Below are 21,515 nucleotides of genomic sequence, written 5' to 3'. Positions count from 1 at the left end.
GAGGCCAATTTTTGGCCCACTTTGTGCCCGCCTAGGTGCGTTTTTCGGCCATAACTCGCCGAGGGAAGGTCGGAACACTTAGTCGTACCCGACGGCTTTCCCCCCATAATTCGACCACGCTGAACACGATAGGTGTGTGGCTCGTATTTTTCTGACTTACCGTTCTTGAGATACAGCCGATTTCGCCCTTCTTTTCGAGGCCAACGCCCCTTATCTTGAGAAAGTTGGGTCCGGACTCGGTATCGTTGGAAAGCTTTAGGTTCCTCGGCTATCCACACATACCGATGTTTTCACGAGTCTAGCACTTTTCTGCCAAGAGTTAGGAAACTTATCATCCCATGATTCACTTAGCCTATTTCTTACTTACACCTGGACATGTCATTTTTACTAACCTTAACCAGTCCAAAGTTCTTGCTGGATCGTCTGCTGCATGCTGGACACTCAGTGGCGCCACCTGTGCCCAAAAAAAAAAAAATGGGGCACAGCCAAAGAGTCCAAATTACTTCCCTCTTTTCACTTAACTGCAAAAAACTACTAGCGGAAATATAGAAAGTGACGTCGGACTTTGTTTTTCTGGATAGCTGAGGACCTAAGCTTTCCATAGAACTTTTCCCCACGTCTCTAGCACATTCCTAGCCAGAGATATGAGCCTGGGAGCATGTGGAGGCCAATTTTGGCCCACTTTGGCCCGCCTAGGTGCGTTTTCGGCCATAACTCGCCGAGGGAAGGTCGGACACTGTCGACCCGAACGGCTTTCCCCCATAATTCCGACCACGCGAACACGATGGTGTGTGGCTCGTATTTTTCTGACTTACCGTTCTTGAGATACAGCCGATTTCGCCCTTCTTTTCGAGGCCACGCCCCCTTATCTTGAGAAAGTTGGGTCGGACTCGGTATCGTTGGAAAAGCTTAGGTCCTCTGCTATCCACACACGTTGGTTTCACGAGTCTAGCACTTTCCTGCCCAGAGTTAGGAACTTATCATCCCTTGATTCACTTAGCCTATTTCTTACTTACACCTGGACATGTCATTTTTACTAACCTTAAAGCTCCAGTCCAAAGTTCTTGCTGGATCGTCTGCTGCATGCTGGACACTCAGTGGCGCCACCTGTGCCCAAAAAAAAAATGGGGCACAGCCAAAGAGTCCAAATACTTCCCTCTTTTCACTCAACTGCAAAAAACTACTAGCGGAAATATAGAAAGTGACGTCGGACTTTGTTTTTTCTGGATAGCTGAGGTCCGTAACTTTCCGTATAACTTTTCCCCACGTCTCTAGCACATTCCTAGCCAGAGATATGAGCCTGGGAGCATGTGGAGGCCAATTTTGGCCCACGTTGGCCCGCCTAGGTGCGTTTTCGGCCATAACTCGCCGAGGGACGGTCGGACACTGTCGGACCCGACGGCTTTCCCCCCATAATTCGACCACGCTGAACACGATGGTGTGTGGCTCGTATTTTTCTGACTTACCGTTCTTGAGATACAGCCGATTTCGCCCTTCTTTTCGAGGCCACGCCCCCTATCTTGAGAAAGTTGGGTCGGACTCGGTATCGTTGGAAAGCTTAGGTCCTCAGCTATCCACACACGTTGGTTTCACGAGTCTAGCACTTTCCTGCCCAGAGTTAGGAACTTATCATCCCTTGATTCACTTAGCCTATTTCTTACTTACACCTGGACATGTCATTTTTACTAACCTTAACCAGTCCAAAGTTCTTGCTGGATCGTCTGCTGCATGCTGGACACTCAGTGGCGCCACCTGTGCCCAAAAAAAAAAATGGGCACAGCCAAAGAGTCCAAATACTTCCCTCTTTTTCACTCAACTGCAAAAAACTACTAGCGGAAATATAGAAAGTGACGTCGGACTTTGTTTTTCTGGATAGCAGAGGTCCGTAGCTTTCCGTAGAACTTTCCCCCACGTCTCTAGCACATTCCTAGCCAGAGATATGAGCCTGGGAGCATGTGGAGGCCAATTTTGGCCCACTTTGGCCCGCCTAGGTGCGTTTTTCGGCCATAACTCGCCGAGGGAAGGTCGGACACTGTCGGACCCGACGGCTTTCCCCCATAATTCGACCACGCTGAACACGATGGTGTGTGGCTCGAATTTTTCTGACTTACCGTTCTTGAGATACAGCCGATTTCGCCCTTCTTTTCGAGGCCACGCCCCTTATCTTGAGAAAGTTGGGTCGGACTCGGTATCGTTGGAAAGCTTAGGTCCTCAGCTATCCACACACGTTGGTTTCACGAGTCTAGCACTTTCCTGCCCAGAGTTAGAACTTATCATCCCTTGATTCACTTAGCCTATTTCTTACTTACACCTGGACATGTCATTTTTACTAACCTTAACCAGTCCAAAGTTCTTGCTGGATCGTCTGCTGCATGCTGGACACTCAGTGGCGCCACCTGTGCCCAAAAAAAAAAATGGGGCACAGCCAAAGAGTCCAAATACTTCCCTCTTTTCACTCAACTGCAAAAAACTACTAGCGGAAATATAGAAAGTGACGTCGGACTTTGTTTTTTTCTGGATAGCTGAGGTCCGTAGCTTTCCGTAGAACTTTCCCCCACGTCTCTAGCACATTCCTAGCCAGAGATATGAGCCTGGGAGCATGTGGAGGCCAATTTTGGCCCACTTTGGCCCGCCTAGGTCGTTTTCGGCCATAACTCGCCCGAGGGAAGGTCGGACACTGTCGGACCCGACGGCTTTCCCCCATAATTCGACCACGCTGAACACGATGGTGTGTGGCTCGTATTTTTCTGACTTACCGTTCTTGAGATACAGCCGATTTCGCCCTCTTTTCGAGGCCACGCCCCCTTATCTTGAGAAAGTTGGGTCGGACTCGGTATCGTTGGAAAGCTTAGGTCCTCAGCTATCCACACACGTTGGTTTCACGAGTCTAGCACTTTCCTGCCCAGAGTTAGGAACTTATCATCCCTTGATTCACTTAGCCTATTTCTTACTTACACCTGGACATGTCATTTTTACTAACCTTAACCAGTCCAAAGTTCTTGCTGGATCGTCTGCTGCATGCTGGACACTCAGTGGCGCCACCTGTGCCCAAAAAAAAAAATGGGGCACAGCCAAAGAGTCCAAATACTTCCCTCTTTTCACTCAACTGCAAAAAACTACTAGCGGAAATATAGAAAGTGACGTCGGACTTTGTTTTTCTGGATAGCTGAGGTCCGTAGCTTTCCGTAGAACTTTTCCCCACGTCTCTAGCACATTCCTAGCCAGAGATATGAGCCTGGGAGCATGTGGAGGCCAATTTTGGCCCACTTTGGCCCGCCTAGGTGCGTTTTCGGCCATAACTCGCCGAGGGAAGGTCGGACACTGTCGGACCCGACGGCTTTCCCCCATAATTCGACCACGCTGAACACGATGGTGTGTGGCTCGTATTTTTCTGACTTACGTTCTTGAGATACAGCCGATTTCGCCCTTCTTTTCGAGGCCACGCCCCCTTATCTTGAGAAAGTTGGGTCGGACTCGGTATCGTTGGAAAGCTTAGGTCCTCGGCTATCCACACACGTTGGTTTCACGAGTCTAGCACTTTCCTGCCCAGAGTTAGGAACTTATCATCCCTTGATTCACTTAGCCTATTTCTTACTTACACCTGGACATGTCATTTTTACTAACCTTAACCAGTCCAAAGTTCTTGCTGGATCGTCTGCTGCATGCTGGACACTCAGTGGCGCCACCTGTGCCCAAAAAAAAAAATGGGGCACAGCCAAAGAGTCCAAATACTTCCCTCTTTTCACTCAACTGCAAAAAACTACTAGCGGAAATATAGAAAGTGACGTCGGACTTTGTTTTTCTGGATAGCTGAGGTCCGTAGCTTTCCGTAGAACTTTTCCCCACGTCTCTAGCACATTCCTAGCCAGAGATATGAGCCTGGGAGCATGTGGAGGCCAATTTTGGCCCACTTTGGCCCGCCTAGGTGCGTTTTCGGCCATAACTCGCCGAGGGAAGGTCGGACACTGTCGGACCCGACGGCTTTCCCCCATAATTCGACCACGCTGAACACGATGGTGTGTGGCTCGTATTTTTCTGACTTACCGTTCTTGAGATACAGCCGATTTCGCCCTTCTTTTCGAGGCCACGCCCCCTTATCTTGAGAAAGTTGGGTCGGACTCGGTATCGTTGGAAAGCTTAGGTCCTCGGCTATCCACACACGTTGGTTTCACGAGTCTAGCACTTTCCTGCCCAGAGTTAGGAACTTATCATCCCTTGATTCACTTAGCCTATTTCTTACTTACACCTGGACATGTCATTTTTACTAACCTTAACCAGTCCAAAGTTCTTGCTGGATCGTCTGCTGCATGCTGGACACTCAGTGGCGCCACCTGTGCCCAAAAAAAAAAATGGGGCACAGCCAAAGAGTCCAAATACTTCCCTCTTTTCACTCAACTGCAAAAAACTACTAGCGGAAATATAGAAAGTGACGTCGGACTTTGTTTTTCTGGATAGCTGAGGTCCGTAGCTTTCCGTAGAACTTTCCCCCACGTCTCTAGCACATTCCTAGCCAGAGATATGAGCCTGGGAGCATGTGGAGGCCAATTTTGGCCCACTTTGGCCCGCCTAGGTGCGTTTTCGGCCATAACTCGCCGAGGGAAGGTCGGACACTGTCGGACCCGACGGCTTTCCCCCATAATTCGACCACGCTGAACACGATGGTGTGTGGCTCGTATTTTTCTGACTTACCGTTCTTGAGATACAGCCGATTTCGCCCTTCTTTTCGAGGCCACGCCCCCTTATCTTGAGAAAGTTGGGTCGGACTCGGTATCGTTGGAAAGCTTAGGTCCTCGGCTATCCACACACGTTGGTTTCACGAGTCTAGCACTTTCCTGCCCAGAGTTAGGAACTTATCATCCCTTGATTCACTTAGCCTATTTCTTACTTACACCTGGACATGTCATTTTTACTAACCTTAACCAGTCCAAAGTTCTTGCTGGATCGTCTGCTGCATGCTGGACACTCAGTGGCGCCACCTGTGCCCAAAAAAAAAAATGGGGCACAGCCAAAGAGTCCAAATACTTCCCTCTTTTCACTCAACTGCAAAAAAACTACTAGCGGAAATATAGAAAGTGACGTCGGACTTTGTTTTTCTGGATAGCTGAGGTCCGTAGCTTTCCGTAGAACTTTCCCCCACGTCTCTAGCACATTCCTAGCCAGAGATATGAGCCTGGGAGCATGTGGAGGCCAATTTTGGCCCACTTTGGCCCGCCTAGGTGCGTTTTCGGCCATAACTCGCCGAGGGAAGGTCGGACACTGTCGGACCCGACGGCTTTCCCCCATAATTCGACCACGCTGAACACGATGGTGTGTGGCTCGTATTTTTCTGACTTACCGTTCTTGAGATACAGCCGATTTCGCCCTTCTTTTCGAGGCCACGCCCCCTTATCTTGAGAAAGTTGGGTCGGACTCGGTATCGTTGGAAAGCTTAGGTCCTCAGCTATCCACACACGTTGGTTTCACGAGTCTAGCACTTTCCTGCCCAGAGTTAGGAACTTATCATCCCTTGATTCACTTAGCCTATTTCTTACTTACACCTGGACATGTCATTTTTACTAACCTTAACCAGTCCAAAGTTCTTGCTGGATCGTCTGCTGCATGCTGGACACTCAGTGGCGCCACCTGTGCCCAAAAAAAAAAATGGGGCACAGCCAAAGAGTCCAAATACTTCCCTCTTTTCACTCAACTGCAAAAAACTACTAGCGGAAATATAGAAAGTGACGTCGGACTTTGTTTTTCTGGATAGCTGAGGTCCGTAGCTTTCCGTAGAACTTTCCCCCACGTCTCTAGCACATTCCTAGCCAGAGATATGAGCCTGGGAGCATGTGGAGGCCAATTTTGGCCCACTTTGGCCCGCCTAGGTGCGTTTTCGGCCATAACTCGCCGAGGGAAGGTCGGACACTGTCGGACCCGACGGCTTTCCCCCATAATTCGACCACGCTGAACACGATGGTGTGTGGCTCGTATTTTTCTGACTTACCGTTCTTGAGATACAGCCGATTTCGCCCTTCTTTTCGAGGCCACGCCCCCTTATCTTGAGAAAGTTGGGTCGGACTCGGTATCGTTGGAAAGCTTAGGTCCTCAGCTATCCACACACGTTGGTTTCACGAGTCTAGCACTTTCCTGCCCAGAGTTAGGAACTTATCATCCCTTGATTCACTTAGCCTATTTCTTACTTACACCTGGACATGTCATTTTTACTAACCTTAACCAGTCCAAAGTTCTTGCTGGATCGTCTGCTGCATGCTGGACACTCAGTGGCGCCACCTGTGCCCAAAAAAAAAAATGGGGCACAGCCAAAGAGTCCAAATACTTCCCTCTTTTCACTCAACTGCAAAAAACTACTAGCGGAAATATAGAAAGTGACGTCGGACTTTGTTTTTCTGGATAGCTGAGGTCCGTAGCTTTCCGTAGAACTTTTCCCCACGTCTCTAGCACATTCCTAGCCAGAGATATGAGCCTGGGAGCATGTGGAGGCCAATTTTGGCCCACTTTGGCCCGCCTAGGTGCGTTTTCGGCCATAACTCGCCGAGGGAAGGTCGGACACTGTCGGACCCGACGGCTTTCCCCCATAATTCGACCACGCTGAACACGATGGTGTGTGGCTCGTATTTTTCTGACTTACCGTTCTTGAGATACAGCCGATTTCGCCCTTCTTTTCGAGGCCACGCCCCCTTATCTTGAGAAAGTTGGGTCGGACTCGGTATCGTTGGAAAGCTTAGGTCCTCGGCTATCCACACACGTTGGTTTCACGAGTCTAGCACTTTCCTGCCCAGAGTTAGGAACTTATCATCCCTTGATTCACTTAGCCTATTTCTTACTTACACCTGGACATGTCATTTTTACTAACCTTAACCAGTCCAAAGTTCTTGCTGGATCGTCTGCTGCATGCTGGACACTCAGTGGCGCCACCTGTGCCCAAAAAAAAAAATGGGGCACAGCCAAAGAGTCCAAATACTTCCCTCTTTTCACTCAACTGCAAAAAACTACTAGCGGAAATATAGAAAGTGACGTCGGACTTTGTTTTTCTGGATAGCTGAGGTCCGTAGCTTTCCGTAGAACTTTCCCCCACGTCTCTAGCACATTCCTAGCCAGAGATATGAGCCTGGGAGCATGTGGAGGCCAATTTTGGCCCACTTTGGCCCGCCTAGGTGCGTTTTCGGCCATAACTCGCCGAGGGAAGGTCGGACACTGTCGGACCCGACGGCTTTCCCCCATAATTCGACCACGCTGAACACGATGGTGTGTGGCTCGTATTTTTCTGACTTACCGTTCTTGAGATACAGCCGATTTCGCCCTTCTTTTCGAGGCCACGCCCCCTTATCTTGAGAAAGTTGGGTCGGACTCGGTATCGTTGGAAAGCTTAGGTCCTCGGCTATCCACACACGTTGGTTTCACGAGTCTAGCACTTTCCTGCCCAGAGTTAGGAACTTATCATCCCTTGATTCACTTAGCCTATTTCTTACTTACACCTGGACATGTCATTTTTACTAACCTTAACCAGTCCAAAGTTCTTGCTGGATCGTCTGCTGCATGCTGGACACTCAGTGGCGCCACCTGTGCCCAAAAAAAAAAATGGGGCACAGCCAAAGAGTCCAAATACTTCCCTCTTTTCACTCAACTGCAAAAAACTACTAGCGGAAATATAGAAAGTGACGTCGGACTTTGTTTTTCTGGATAGCTGAGGTCCGTAGCTTTCCGTAGAACTTTTCCCCACGTCTCTAGCACATTCCTAGCCAGAGATATGAGCCTGGGAGCATGTGGAGGCCAATTTTGGCCCACTTTGGCCCGCCTAGGTGCGTTTTCGGCCATAACTCGCCGAGGGAAGGTCGGACACTGTCGGACCCGACGGCTTTCCCCCATAATTCGACCACGCTGAACACGATGGTGTGTGGCTCGTATTTTTCTGACTTACCGTTCTTGAGATACAGCCGATTTCGCCCTTCTTTTCGAGGCCACGCCCCCTTATCTTGAGAAAGTTGGGTCGGACTCGGTATCGTTGGAAAGCTTAGGTCCTCGGCTATCCACACACGTTGGTTTCACGAGTCTAGCACTTTCCTGCCCAGAGTTAGGAACTTATCATCCCTTGATTCACTTAGCCTATTTCTTACTTACACCTGGACATGTCATTTTTACTAACCTTAACCAGTCCAAAGTTCTTGCTGGATCGTCTGCTGCATGCTGGACACTCAGTGGCGCCACCTGTGCCCAAAAAAAAAAATGGGGCACAGCCAAAGAGTCCAAATACTTCCCTCTTTTCACTCAACTGCAAAAAACTACTAGCGGAAATATAGAAAGTGACGTCGGACTTTGTTTTTCTGGATAGCTGAGGTCCGTAGCTTTCCGTAGAACTTTTCCCCACGTCTCTAGCACATTCCTAGCCAGAGATATGAGCCTGGGAGCATGTGGAGGCCAATTTTGGCCCACTTTGGCCCGCCTAGGTGCGTTTTCGGCCATAACTCGCCGAGGGAAGGTCGGACACTGTCGGACCCGACGGCTTTCCCCCATAATTCGACCACGCTGAACACGATGGTGTGTGGCTCGTATTTTTCTGACTTACCGTTCTTGAGATACAGCCGATTTCGCCCTTCTTTTCGAGGCCACGCCCCCTTATCTTGAGAAAGTTGGGTCGGACTCGGTATCGTTGGAAAGCTTAGGTCCTCAGCTATCCACACACGTTGGTTTCACGAGTCTAGCACTTTCCTGCCCAGAGTTAGGAACTTATCATCCCTTGATTCACTTAGCCTATTTCTTACTTACACCTGGACATGTCATTTTTACTAACCTTAACCAGTCCAAAGTTCTTGCTGGATCGTCTGCTGCATGCTGGACACTCAGTGGCGCCACCTGTGCCCAAAAAAAAAAAAGGGGCACAGCCAAAGAGTCCAAATACTTCCCTCTTTTCACTCAACTGCAAAAAACTACTAGCGGAAATATAGAAAGTGACGTCGGACTTTGTTTTTCTGGATAGCTGAGGTCCGTAGCTTTCCGTAGAACTTTTCCCCACGTCTCTAGCACATTCCTAGCCAGAGATATGAGCCTGGGAGCATGTGGAGGCCAATTTTGGCCCACTTTGGCCCGCCTAGGTGCGTTTTCGGCCATAACTCGCCGAGGGAAGGTCGGACACTGTCGGACCCGACGGCTTTCCCCCATAATTCGACCACGCTGAACACGATGGTGTGTGGCTCGTATTTTTCTGACTTACCGTTCTTGAGATACAGCCGATTTCGCCCTTCTTTTCGAGGCCACGCCCCCTTATCTTGAGAAAGTTGGGTCGGACTCGGTATCGTTGGAAAGCTTAGGTCCTCAGCTATCCACACACGTTGGTTTCACGAGTCTAGCACTTTCCTGCCCAGAGTTAGGAACTTATCATCCCTTGATTCACTTAGCCTATTTCTTACTTACACCTGGACATGTCATTTTTACTAACCTTAACCAGTCCAAAGTTCTTGCTGGATCGTCTGCTGCATGCTGGACACTCAGTGGCGCCACCTGTGCCCAAAAAAAAAAATGGGGCACAGCCAAAGAGTCCAAATACTTCCCTCTTTTCACTCAACTGCAAAAAACTACTAGCGGAAATATAGAAAGTGACGTCGGACTTTGTTTTTCTGGATAGCTGAGGTCCGTAGCTTTCCGTAGAACTTTTCCCCACGTCTCTAGCACATTCCTAGCCAGAGATATGAGCCTGGGAGCATGTGGAGGCCAATTTTGGCCCACTTTGGCCCGCCTAGGTGCGTTTTCGGCCATAACTCGCCGAGGGAAGGTCGGACACTGTCGGACCCGACGGCTTTCCCCCATAATTCGACCACGCTGAACACGATGGTGTGTGGCTCGTATTTTTCTGACTTACCGTTCTTGAGATACAGCCGATTTCGCCCTTCTTTTCGAGGCCACGCCCCCTTATCTTGAGAAAGTTGGGTCGGACTCGGTATCGTTGGAAAGCTTAGGTCCTCAGCTATCCACACACGTTGGTTTCACGAGTCTAGCACTTTCCTGCCCAGAGTTAGGAACTTATCATCCCTTGATTCACTTAGCCTATTTCTTACTTACACCTGGACATGTCATTTTTACTAACCTTAACCAGTCCAAAGTTCTTGCTGGATCGTCTGCTGCATGCTGGACACTCAGTGGCGCCACCTGTGCCCAAAAAAAAAAATGGGGCACAGCCAAAGAGTCCAAATACTTCCCTCTTTTCACTCAACTGCAAAAAACTACTAGCGGAAATATAGAAAGTGACGTCGGACTTTGTTTTTCTGGATAGCTGAGGTCCGTAGCTTTCCGTAGAACTTTTCCCCACGTCTCTAGCACATTCCTAGCCAGAGATATGAGCCTGGGAGCATGTGGAGGCCAATTTTGGCCCACTTTGGCCCGCCTAGGTGCGTTTTCGGCCATAACTCGCCGAGGGAAGGTCGGACACTGTCGGACCCGACGGCTTTCCCCCATAATTCGACCACGCTGAACACGATGGTGTGTGGCTCGTATTTTTCTGACTTACCGTTCTTGAGATACAGCCGATTTCGCCCTTCTTTTCGAGGCCACGCCCCCTTATCTTGAGAAAGTTGGGTCGGACTCGGTATCGTTGGAAAGCTTAGGTCCTCAGCTATCCACACACGTTGGTTTCACGAGTCTAGCACTTTCCTGCCCAGAGTTAGGAACTTATCATCCCTTGATTCACTTAGCCTATTTCTTACTTACACCTGGACATGTCATTTTTACTAACCTTAACCAGTCCAAAGTTCTTGCTGGATCGTCTGCTGCATGCTGGACACTCAGTGGCGCCACCTGTGCCCAAAAAAAAAAATGGGGCACAGCCAAAGAGTCCAAATACTTCCCTCTTTTCACTCAACTGCAAAAAACTACTAGCGGAAATATAGAAAGTGACGTCGGACTTTGTTTTTCTGGATAGCTGAGGTCCGTAGCTTTCCGTAGAACTTTTCCCCACGTCTCTAGCACATTCCTAGCCAGAGATATGAGCCTGGGAGCATGTGGAGGCCAATTTTGGCCCACTTTGGCCCGCCTAGGTGCGTTTTCGGCCATAACTCGCCGAGGGAAGGTCGGACACTGTCGGACCCGACGGCTTTCCCCCATAATTCGACCACGCTGAACACGATGGTGTGTGGCTCGTATTTTTCTGACTTACCGTTCTTGAGATACAGCCGATTTCGCCCTTCTTTTCGAGGCCACGCCCCCTTATCTTGAGAAAGTTGGGTCGGACTCGGTATCGTTGGAAAGCTTAGGTCCTCAGCTATCCACACACGTTGGTTTCACGAGTCTAGCACTTTCCTGCCCAGAGTTAGGAACTTATCATCCCTTGATTCACTTAGCCTATTTCTTACTTACACCTGGACATGTCATTTTTACTAACCTTAACCAGTCCAAAGTTCTTGCTGGATCGTCTGCTGCATGCTGGACACTCAGTGGCGCCACCTGTGCCCAAAACAAAAAATGGGGCACAGCCAAAGAGTCCAAATACTTCCCTCTTTTCACTCAACTGCAAAAAACTACTAGCGGAAATATAGAAAGTGACGTCGGACTTTGTTTTTCTGGATAGCTGAGGTCCGTAGCTTTCCGTAGAACTTTTCCCCACGTCTCTAGCACATTCCTAGCCAGAGATATGAGCCTGGGAGCATGTGGAGGCCAATTTTGGCCCACTTTGGCCCGCCTAGGTGCGTTTTCGGCCATAACTCGCCGAGGGAAGGTCGGACACTGTCGGACCCGACGGCTTTCCCCCATAATTCGACCACGCTGAACACGATGGTGTGTGGCTCGTATTTTTCTGACTTACCGTTCTTGAGATACAGCCGATTTCGCCCTTCTTTTCGAGGCCACGCCCCCTTATCTTGAGAAAGTTGGGTCGGACTCGGTATCGTTGGAAAGCTTAGGTCCTCGGCTATCCACACACGTTGGTTTCACGAGTCTAGCACTTTCCTTCCCAGAGTTAGGAACTTATCATCCCTTGATTCACTTAGCCTATTTCTTACTTACACCTGGACATGTCATTTTTACTAACCTTAACCAGTCCAAAGTTCTTGCTGGATCGTCTGCTGCATGCTGGACACTCAGTGGCGCCACCTGTGCCCAAAAAAAAAAATGGGGCACAGCCAAAGAGTCCAAATACTTCCCTCTTTTCACTCAACTGCAAAAAACTACTAGCGGAAATATAGAAAGTGACGTCGGACTTTGTTTTTCTGGATAGCTGAGGTCCGTAGCTTTCCGTAGAACTTTTCCCCACGTCTCTAGCACATTCCTAGCCAGAGATATGAGCCTGGGAGCATGTGGAGGCCAATTTTGGCCCACTTTGGCCCGCCTAGGTGCGTTTTCGGCCATAACTCGCCGAGGGAAGGTCGGACACTGTCGGACCCGACGGCTTTCCCCCATAATTCGACCACGCTGAACACGATGGTGTGTGGCTCGTATTTTTCTGACTTACCGTTCTTGAGATACAGCCGATTTCGCCCTTCTTTTCGAGGCCACGCCCCCTTATCTTGAGAAAGTTGGGTCGGACTCGGTATCGTTGGAAAGCTTAGGTCCTCGGCTATCCACACACGTTGGTTTCACGAGTCTAGCACTTTCCTGCCCAGAGTTAGGAACTTATCATCCCTTGATTCACTTAGCCTATTTCTTACTTACACCTGGACATGTCATTTTTACTAACCTTAACCAGTCCAAAGTTCTTGCTGGATCGTCTGCTGCATGCTGGACACTCAGTGGCGCCACCTGTGCCCAAAAAAAAAAATGGGGCACAGCCAAAGAGTCCAAATACTTCCCTCTTTTCACTCAACTGCAAAAAACTACTAGCGGAAATATAGAAAGTGACGTCGGACTTTGTTTTTCTGGATAGCTGAGGTCCGTAGCTTTCCGTAGAACTTTTCCCCACGTCTCTAGCACATTCCTAGCCAGAGATATGAGCCTGGGAGCATGTGGAGGCCAATTTTGGCCCACTTTGGCCCGCCTAGGTGCGTTTTCGGCCATAACTCGCCGAGGGAAGGTCGGACACTGTCGGACCCGACGGCTTTCCCCATAATTCGACCACGCTGAACACGATGGTGTGTGGCTCGTATTTTTCTGACTTACCGTTCTTGAGATACAGCCGATTTCGCCCTTCTTTTCGAGGCCACGCCCCCTTATCTTGAGAAAGTTGGGTCGGACTCGGTATCGTTGGAAAGCTTAGGTCCTCAGCTATCCACACACGTTGGTTTCACGAGTCTAGCACTTTCCTGCCCAGAGTTAGGAACTTATCATCCCTTGATTCACTTAGCCTATTTCTTACTTACACCTGGACATGTCATTTTTACTAACCTTAACCAGTCCAAAGTTCTTGCTGGATCGTCTGCTGCATGCTGGACACTCAGTGGCGCCACCTGTGCCCAAAAAAAAAAAATGGGGCACAGCCAAAGAGTCCAAATACTTCCCTCTTTTCACTCTACTGCAAAAAACTACTAGCGGAAATATAGAAAGTGACGTCGGACTTTGTTTTTCTGGATAGCTGAGGTCCGTAGCTTTCCGTAGAACTTTTCCCCACGTCTCTAGCACATTCCTAGCCAGAGATATGAGCCTGGGAGCATGTGGAGGCCAATTTTGGCCCACTTTGGCCCGCCTAGGTGCGTTTTCGGCCATAACTCGCCGAGGGAAGGTCGGACACTGTCGGACCCGACGGCTTTCCCCCATAATTCGACCACGCTGAACACGATGGTGTGTGGCTCGTATTTTTCTGACTTACCGTTCTTGAGATACAGCCGATTTCGCCCTTCTTTTCGAGGCCACGCCCCCTTATCTTGAGAAAGTTGGGTCGGACTCGGTATCGTTGGAAAGCTTAGGTCCTCGGCTATCCACACACGTTGGTTTCACGAGTCTAGCACTTTCCTTCCCAGAGTTAGGAACTTATCATCCCTTGATTCACTTAGCCTATTTCTTACTTACACCTGGACATGTCATTTTTACTAACCTTAACCAGTCCAAAGTTCTTGCTGGATCGTCTGCTGCATGCTGGACACTCAGTGGCGCCACCTGTGCCCAAAAAAAAAAAATGGGGCACAGCCAAAGAGTCCAAATTACTTCCCTCTTTTCACTCAACTGCAAAAAACTACTAGCGGAAATATAGAAAGTGACGTCGGACTTTGTTTTTCTGGATAGCTGAGGTCCGTAGCTTTCCGTAGAACTTTTCCCCACGTCTCTAGCACATTCCTAGCCAGAGATATGAGCCTGGGAGCATGTGGAGGCCAATTTTGGCCCACTTTGGCCCGCCTAGGTGCGTTTTCGGCCATAACTCGCCGAGGGAAGGTCGGACACTGTCGGACCCGACGGCTTTCCCCCATAATTCGACCACGCTGAACACGATGGTGTGTGGCTCGTATTTTTCTGACTTACCGTTCTTGAGATACAGCCAATTTCGCCTTTCTTTTCGAGGCCACGCCCCCTTATCTTGAGGAAGTTGGGTCGGACTCGGTATCGTTGGAAAGCTTAGGTCCTCAGCTATCCACACACGTTGGTTTCACGAGTCTAGCACTTTCCTGCCCAGAGTTAGGAACTTATCATCCCTTGATTCACTTAGCCTATTTCTTACTTACACCTGGACATGTCATTTTTACTAACCTTAACCAGTCCAAAGTTCTTGCTGGATCGTCTGCTGCATGCTGGACACTCAGTGGCGCCACCTGTGCCCAAAAAAAAAAATGGGGCACAGCCAAAGAGTCCAAATACTTCCCTCTTTTCACTCAACTGCAAAAAACTACTAGCGGAAATATAGAAAGTGACGTCGGACTTTGTTTTTCTGGATAGCTGAGGTCCGTAGCTTTCCGTAGAACTTTTCCCCACGTCTCTAGCACATTCCTAGCCAGAGATATGAGCCTGGGAGCATGTGGAGGCCAATTTTGGCCCACTTTGGCCCGCCTAGGTGCGTTTTCGGCCATAACTCGCCGAGGGAAGGTCGGACACTGTCGGACCCGACGGCTTTCCCCATAATTCGACCACGCTGAACACGATGGTGTGTGGCTCGTATTTTTCTGACTTACCGTTCTTGAGATACAGCCGATTTCGCCCTTCTTTTCGAGGCCACGCCCCCTTATCTTGAGAAAGTTGGGTCGGACTCGGTATCGTTGGAAAGCTTAGGTCCTCGGCTATCCACACACGTTGGTTTCACGAGTCTAGCACTTTCCTGCCCAGAGTTAGGAACTTATCATCCCTTGATTCACTTAGCCTATTTCTTACTTACACCTGGACATGTCATTTTTACTAACCTTAACCAGTCCAAAGTTCTTGCTGGATCGTCTGCTGCATGCTGGACACTCAGTGGCGCCACCTGTGCCCAAAAAAAAAATGGGGCACAGCCAAAGAGTCCAAATACTTCCCTCTTTTCACTCAACTGCAAAAAAACTACTAGCGGAAATATAGAAAGTGACGTCGGACTTTGTTTTTCTGGATAGCTGAGGTCCGTAGCTTTCCGTAGAACTTTTCCCCACGTCTCTAGCACATTCCTAGCCAGAGATATGAGCCTGGGAGCATGTGGAGGCCAATTTTGGCCCACTTTGGCCCGCCTAGGTGCGTTTTCGGCCATAACTCGCCGAGGGAAGGTCGGACACTGTCGGACCCGACGGCTTTCCCCCATAATTCGACCACGCTGAACACGATGGTGTGTGGCTCGTATTTTTCTGACTTACCGTTCTTGAGATACAGCCGATTTCGCCCTTCTTTTCGAGGCCACGCCCCCTTATCTTGAGAAAGTTGGGTCGGACTCGGTATCGTTGGAAAGCTTAGGTCCTCGGCTATCCACACACGTTGGTTTCACGAGTCTAGCACTTTCCTTCCCAGAGTTAGGAACTTATCATCCCTTGATTCACTTAGCCTATTTCTTACTTACACCTGGACATGTCATTTTTACTAACCTTAACCAGTCCAAAGTTCTTGCTGGATCGTCTGCTGCATGCTGGACACTCAGTGGCGCCACCTGTGCCCAAAAAAAAAAATGGGGCACAGCCAAAGAGTCCAAATACTTCCCTCTTTTCACTCAACTGCAAAAAACTACTAGCGGAAATATAGAAAGTGACGTCGGACTTTGTTTTTTCTGGATAGCTGAGGTCCGTAGCTTTCCGTAGAACTTTCCCCCACGTCTCTAGCACATTCCTAGCCAGAGATATGAGCCTGGGAGCATGTGGAGGCCAATTTTGGCCCACTTTGGCCCGCCTAGGTGCGTTTTCGGCCATAACTCGCCGAGGGAAGGTCGGACACTGTCGGACCCGACGGCTTTCCCCCATAATTCGACCACGCTGAACACGATGCTGTGTGGCTCGTATTTTTCTGACTTACCGTTCTTGAGATACAGCCGATTTCGCCCTTCTTTTCGAGGCCACGCCCCCTTATCTTGAGAAAGTTGGGTCGGACTCGGTATCGTTGGAAAGCTTAGGTCCTCAGCTATCCACACACGTTGGTTTCACGAGTCTAGCACTTTCCTGCCCAGAGTTAGGAACTTATCATCCCTTGATTCACTTAGCCTATTTCTTACTTACACCTGGACATGTCATTTTTACTAACCTTAACCAGTCCAAAGTTCTTGCTGGATCGTCTGCTGCATGCTGGACACTCAGTGGCGCCACCTGTGCCCAAAAAAAAAAAAGGGGCACAGCCAAAGAGTCCAAATACTTCCCTCTTTTCACTCAACTGCAAAAAACTACTAGCGGAAATATAGAAAGTGACGTCGGACTTTGTTTTTCTGGATAGCTGAGGTCCGTAGCTTTCCGTAGAACTTTTCCCCACGTCTCTAGCACATTCCTAGCCAGAGATATGAGCCTGGGAGCATGTGGAGGCCAATTTTGGCCCACTTTGGCCCGCCTAGGTGCGTTTTCGGCCATAACTCGCCGAGGGAAGGTCGGACACTGTCGGACCCGACGGCTTTCCCCCATAATTCGACCACGCTGAACACGATGGTGTGTGGCTCGTATTTTTCTGACTTACCGTTCTTGAGATACAGCCGATTTCGCCCTTCTTTTCGAGGCCACGCCCCCTTATCTTGAGAAAGTTGGGTCGGACTCGGTATCGTTGGAAAGCTTAGGTCCTCGGCTATCCACACACGTTGGTTTCACGAGTCTAGCACTTTCCTTCCCAGAGTTAGGAACTTATCATCCCTTGATTCACTTAGCCTATTTCTTACTTACACCTGGACATGTCATTTTTACTAACCTTAACCAGTCCAAAGTTCTTGCTGGATCGTCTGCTGCATGCTGGACACTCAGTGGCGCCACCTGTGCCCAAAAAAAAAAATGGGGCACAGCCAAAGAGTCCAAATACTTCCCTCTTTTCACTCAACTGCAAAAAACTACTAGCGGAAATATAGAAAGTGACGTCGGACTTTGTTTTTCTGGATAGCTGAGGTCCGTAGCTTTCCGTAGAACTTTTCCCCACGTCTCTAGCACATTCCTAGCCAGAGATATGAGCCTGGGAGCATGTGGAGGCCAATTTTGGCCCACTTTGGCCCGCCTAGGTGCGTTTTCGGCCATAACTCGCCGAGGGAAGGTCGGACACTGTCGGACCCGACGGCTTTCCCCCATAATTCGACCACGCTGAACACGATGGTGTGTGGCTCGTATTTTTCTGACTTACCGTTCTTGAGATACAGCCGATTTCGCCCTTCTTTTCGAGGCCACGCCCCCTTATCTTGAGAAAGTTGGGTCGGACTCGGTATCGTTGGAAAGCTTAGGTCCTCAGCTATCCACACACGTTGGTTTCACGAGTCTAGCACTTTCCTGCCCAGAGTTAGGAACTTATCATCCCTTGATTCACTTAGCCTATTTCTTACTTACACCTGGACATGTCATTTTTACTAACCTTAACCAGTCCAAAGTTCTTGCTGGATCGTCTGCTGCATGCTGGACACTCAGTGGCGCCACCTGTGCCCAAAAAAAAAATGGGGCACAGCCAAAGAGTCCAAATACTTCCCTCTTTTCACTCAACTGCAAAAAACTACTAGCGGAAATATAGAAAGTGACGTCGGACTTTGTTTTTCTGGATAGCTGAGGTCCGTAGCTTTCCGTAGAACTTTTCCCCACGTCTCTAGCACATTCCTAGCCAGAGATATGAGCCTGGGAGCATGTGGAGGCCAATTTTGGCCCACTTTGGCCCGCCTAGGTGCGTTTTCGGCCATAACTCGCCGAGGGAAGGTCGGACACTGTCGGACCCGACGGCTTTCCCCCATAATTCGACCACGCTGAACACGATGGTGTGTGGCTCGTATTTTTCTGACTTACCGTTCTTGAGATACAGCCGATTTCGCCCTTCTTTTCGAGGCCACGCCCCCTTATCTTGAGAAAGTTGGGTCGGACTCGGTATCGTTGGAAAGCTTAGGTCCTCGGCTATCCACACACGTTGGTTTCACGAGTCTAGCACTTTCCTGCCCAGAGTCAGGAACTTATCATCCCTTGATTCACTTAGCCTATTTCTTACTTACACCTGGACATGTCATTTTTACTAACCTTAACCAGTCCAAAGTTCTTGCTGGATCGTCTGCTGCATGCTGGACACTCAGTGGCGCCACCTGTGCCCAAAAAAAAAAATGGGGCACAGCCAAAGAGTCCAAATACTTCCCTCTTTTCACTCAACTGCAAAAAACTACTAGCGGAAATATAGAAAGTGACGTCGGACTTTGTTTTTCTGGATAGCTGAGGTCCGTAGCTTTCCGTAGAACTTTTCCCCACGTCTCTAGCACATTCCTAGCCAGAGATATGAGCCTGGGAGCATGTGGAGGCCAATTTTGGCCCACTTTGGCCCGCCTAGGTGCGTTTTCGGCCATAACTCGCCGAGGGAAGGTCGGACACTGTCGGACCCGACGGCTTTCCCCCATAATTCGACCACGCTGAACACGATGGTGTGTGGCTCGTATTTTTCTGACTTACCGTTCTTGAGATACAGCCGATTTCGCCCTTCTTTTCGAGGCCACGCCCCCTTATTTTGAGAAAGTTGGGTCGGACTCGGTATCGTTGGAAAGCTTAGGTCCTCAGCTATCCACACACGTTGGTTTCACGAGTCTAGCACTTTCCTGCCCAGAGTTAGGAACTTATCATCCCTTGATTCACTTAGCCTATTTCTTATTTACACTGTTAAAAAAAAAATGTTGTTTTCACGGTAAAATACCGGCAGCTGTGGTTGCCAGAACTCGACCGTTAAATTGCGGTAAAACATTTTTGTCATGTACGGTAAACAAATGTATTGATACTGTTGATTTTACAGTTACAAAATGTCCTTATTTCATCATTTTACCGTAAAAAATAAATAAATTACATTTTAAAAAACATTGTTTTACCTGAAAATTTACATGAAAAGTTGTTGATTTTACTGTAAAAAAATGTGCTTAATTCAATACTTTACCGTAAAAAATAAAAATTTTACATTTTAAAAAAACTATGTTTAATTTACATGAAAAGTTGTAATTTTTTACAGTACAATACCGGCAGCTGTGGTTGCCAGAACTTGACCGTTAAATTACGGTAAAACATTTTCCTCTTTTACAGTAAAAAAATATATTGTTACTGTTAATTTTCCAGTTAAAAAAGTTTGCGTTTTTGTAATGATTAAAAAAACTGAAATTCAGAAATAAAATCAGAAAGTAATAAAAATAAAGAAAATATTAGATGTAAATATTTTAAAATAATCAGCCAAATTAGCAGTTCTATTGTTGGATGCAGAACTTGCCAGACAATAGTGTATTCTGTGTCATTCATTCTATTCTGTAAACTTAAAGGCTGAATATGTAGGATTACCAGAACAACAGAAAAAGAATTCCAGCAGTCGATTGCCAGACCGTTGCTAGGTAATTTTGAAAAAATATAGCTTTTAATAAATATTTTACATATTCAACCTTTAATACACAGAGCATTAATTGATATCGTCAAATTATTTCATGTACCAAAACAGCAAGAAAAAATATCCATATCACCGTAACATTTTTAAACATAGAAAATCTTTATTTGATATTTATCAAATATTTTAAGTTTAAAGGGGACCTATTATGCTCCTTTTTGCACCAACTAAAATAGTTCCTGGGTGTCTTAAAGACATGTCTGTGACGTGCTTCGGTCAAAATACCCCAAAGATCAAACATCACAGCATTCTCAAAAACAGGGCTCTGCAAAACGGTCTGTTTCAGTGGCCCCTCCCTTTAAATGCAAATGAACCACTCCCTCAGCATTGCGTTACCATGACGATGTCTACTACTAGTACCTATACTGATTTGGCCAAAATGTAGTATGCAAACAAAAGCTAAATCTGCAGTAGGCAAATTGCCAGATCTCCAGTATGCATCTGACCAGTCTACATTGTGTAATGAAATGTGCCCATGACCTAGTCTCACCCTAACCAAAGATGGTATAGAGTAGTCTTTGCCATGTAGGCTACTGTAACCATGTAACATGTAATATAAAAATGCAAAAATAAATATATAAAATAAATTAAAAATATATGCAGAATGGTCAGTTCATTGTAAAACAGTTATTTATTGATGTAAATGTGGTGATTTGTGCACATAGACTACAGCAGCACTGCTCCTCTCCTCCTCCTTCTCACAGCTTCACTTTTCATTCAAACTAATTCAACTGCCACAAGATTTCATCAATGAGACCAACATTCTGCTAAATAGACTAACCACACGGCGGTAAACGTCTAAAAAACCTGCGGGTATGTTTATTAGCGATGGTTTTCTCTACCGCGATGAGCACAGACGCCTGCCCGGCCAAGGAGGCCTGCAGACGGGCTCTGCCTGTGTGAGGAGCCGCTGCAGCTCCAGAGCTCCGGTGCTCCGGCGGTCCAGCGTTACGTCGGTCCGGCGAACAACGTCGCCCCGGCGGTACGTCGCTCCTCACCAGTCTATGCTCCTCACACAGGTACAGCTTCACTTACATGAAACGTCGGCGTAAACTTCTAAATAAAACTTAGTAAAGTGACGCTACAGCGCTACAACATGCAGGGAAGAAGCAGGAAGTAGTCCGCTCCGCTCTCCGCTGTGACACCAGGCACAACAGAGCAGCATGGGTTGGCTGGAGCAGAGACCTCGGCATGACCATGTAGGGGAGTCCGGCACGCATCGACGTAGACGCGAGCTCATGTCAAAAAAAACTCAGCGCAACCGAGTGTAACAGGTGTGCAGAGAAATCCCAATTATCTAGCAGGGTTTACCTCCAAATGCATTAACCTCAGGATATGACACTTCCACGGCCTCTAGAACCATTATCCAACATTTTAAACATATATAAAAGTCTGAAAAGCTGGAAAAGCATAATAGGTCCCCTTTAAAGGAAAACCCGTTCCTCTCAAGTGATGAGTGTTTGATATGTGACTCTACAGATGTGTGATAATGTATTGAACGTTGTTGAGCCTGTAGTTTGTTCTAGATCAAAAAAATGGCAGGTCCTTTCAGTATATCCCATTACTGCGATTGTTGCAGCAGATACTTGATTCTACTGAAGTGTTGAATAGAGTTGTTGATACCCACAGAACACAGAGCAGTAACACTGACCAGCCTGAAAACCAGCAGT

At 48.1% G+C, this 21,515-nt stretch overlaps 2 protein-coding genes across 2 annotated transcripts in view; one reads left to right on the top strand and one right to left on the bottom strand.

Annotated features, from left to right (window-relative positions):
• The window catches only part of LOC146984045 (galactose-specific lectin nattectin-like), a 170,951-nt gene that overhangs the window by 59,877 nt on the left and 89,559 nt on the right, over window positions 1-21,515 (bottom strand). The window lies entirely within an intron of this gene.
• Window positions 1-21,515, top strand: part of acss2 (acyl-CoA synthetase short chain family member 2) — a 223,175-nt gene that overhangs the window by 122,057 nt on the left and 79,603 nt on the right. The gene's annotated exons all lie outside the window — the stretch shown is intronic.

The sequence above is a fragment of the Trachurus japonicus genome, chromosome 7 (assembly GCF_045865225.1).
Source record: "Trachurus japonicus isolate A0001 chromosome 7, Traja_1.0".
NCBI classification, from domain to species: domain Eukaryota; kingdom Metazoa; phylum Chordata; class Actinopteri; order Carangiformes; family Carangidae; genus Trachurus; species Trachurus japonicus.
This window is presented reverse-complemented; position numbering and strand designations above follow the sequence as displayed.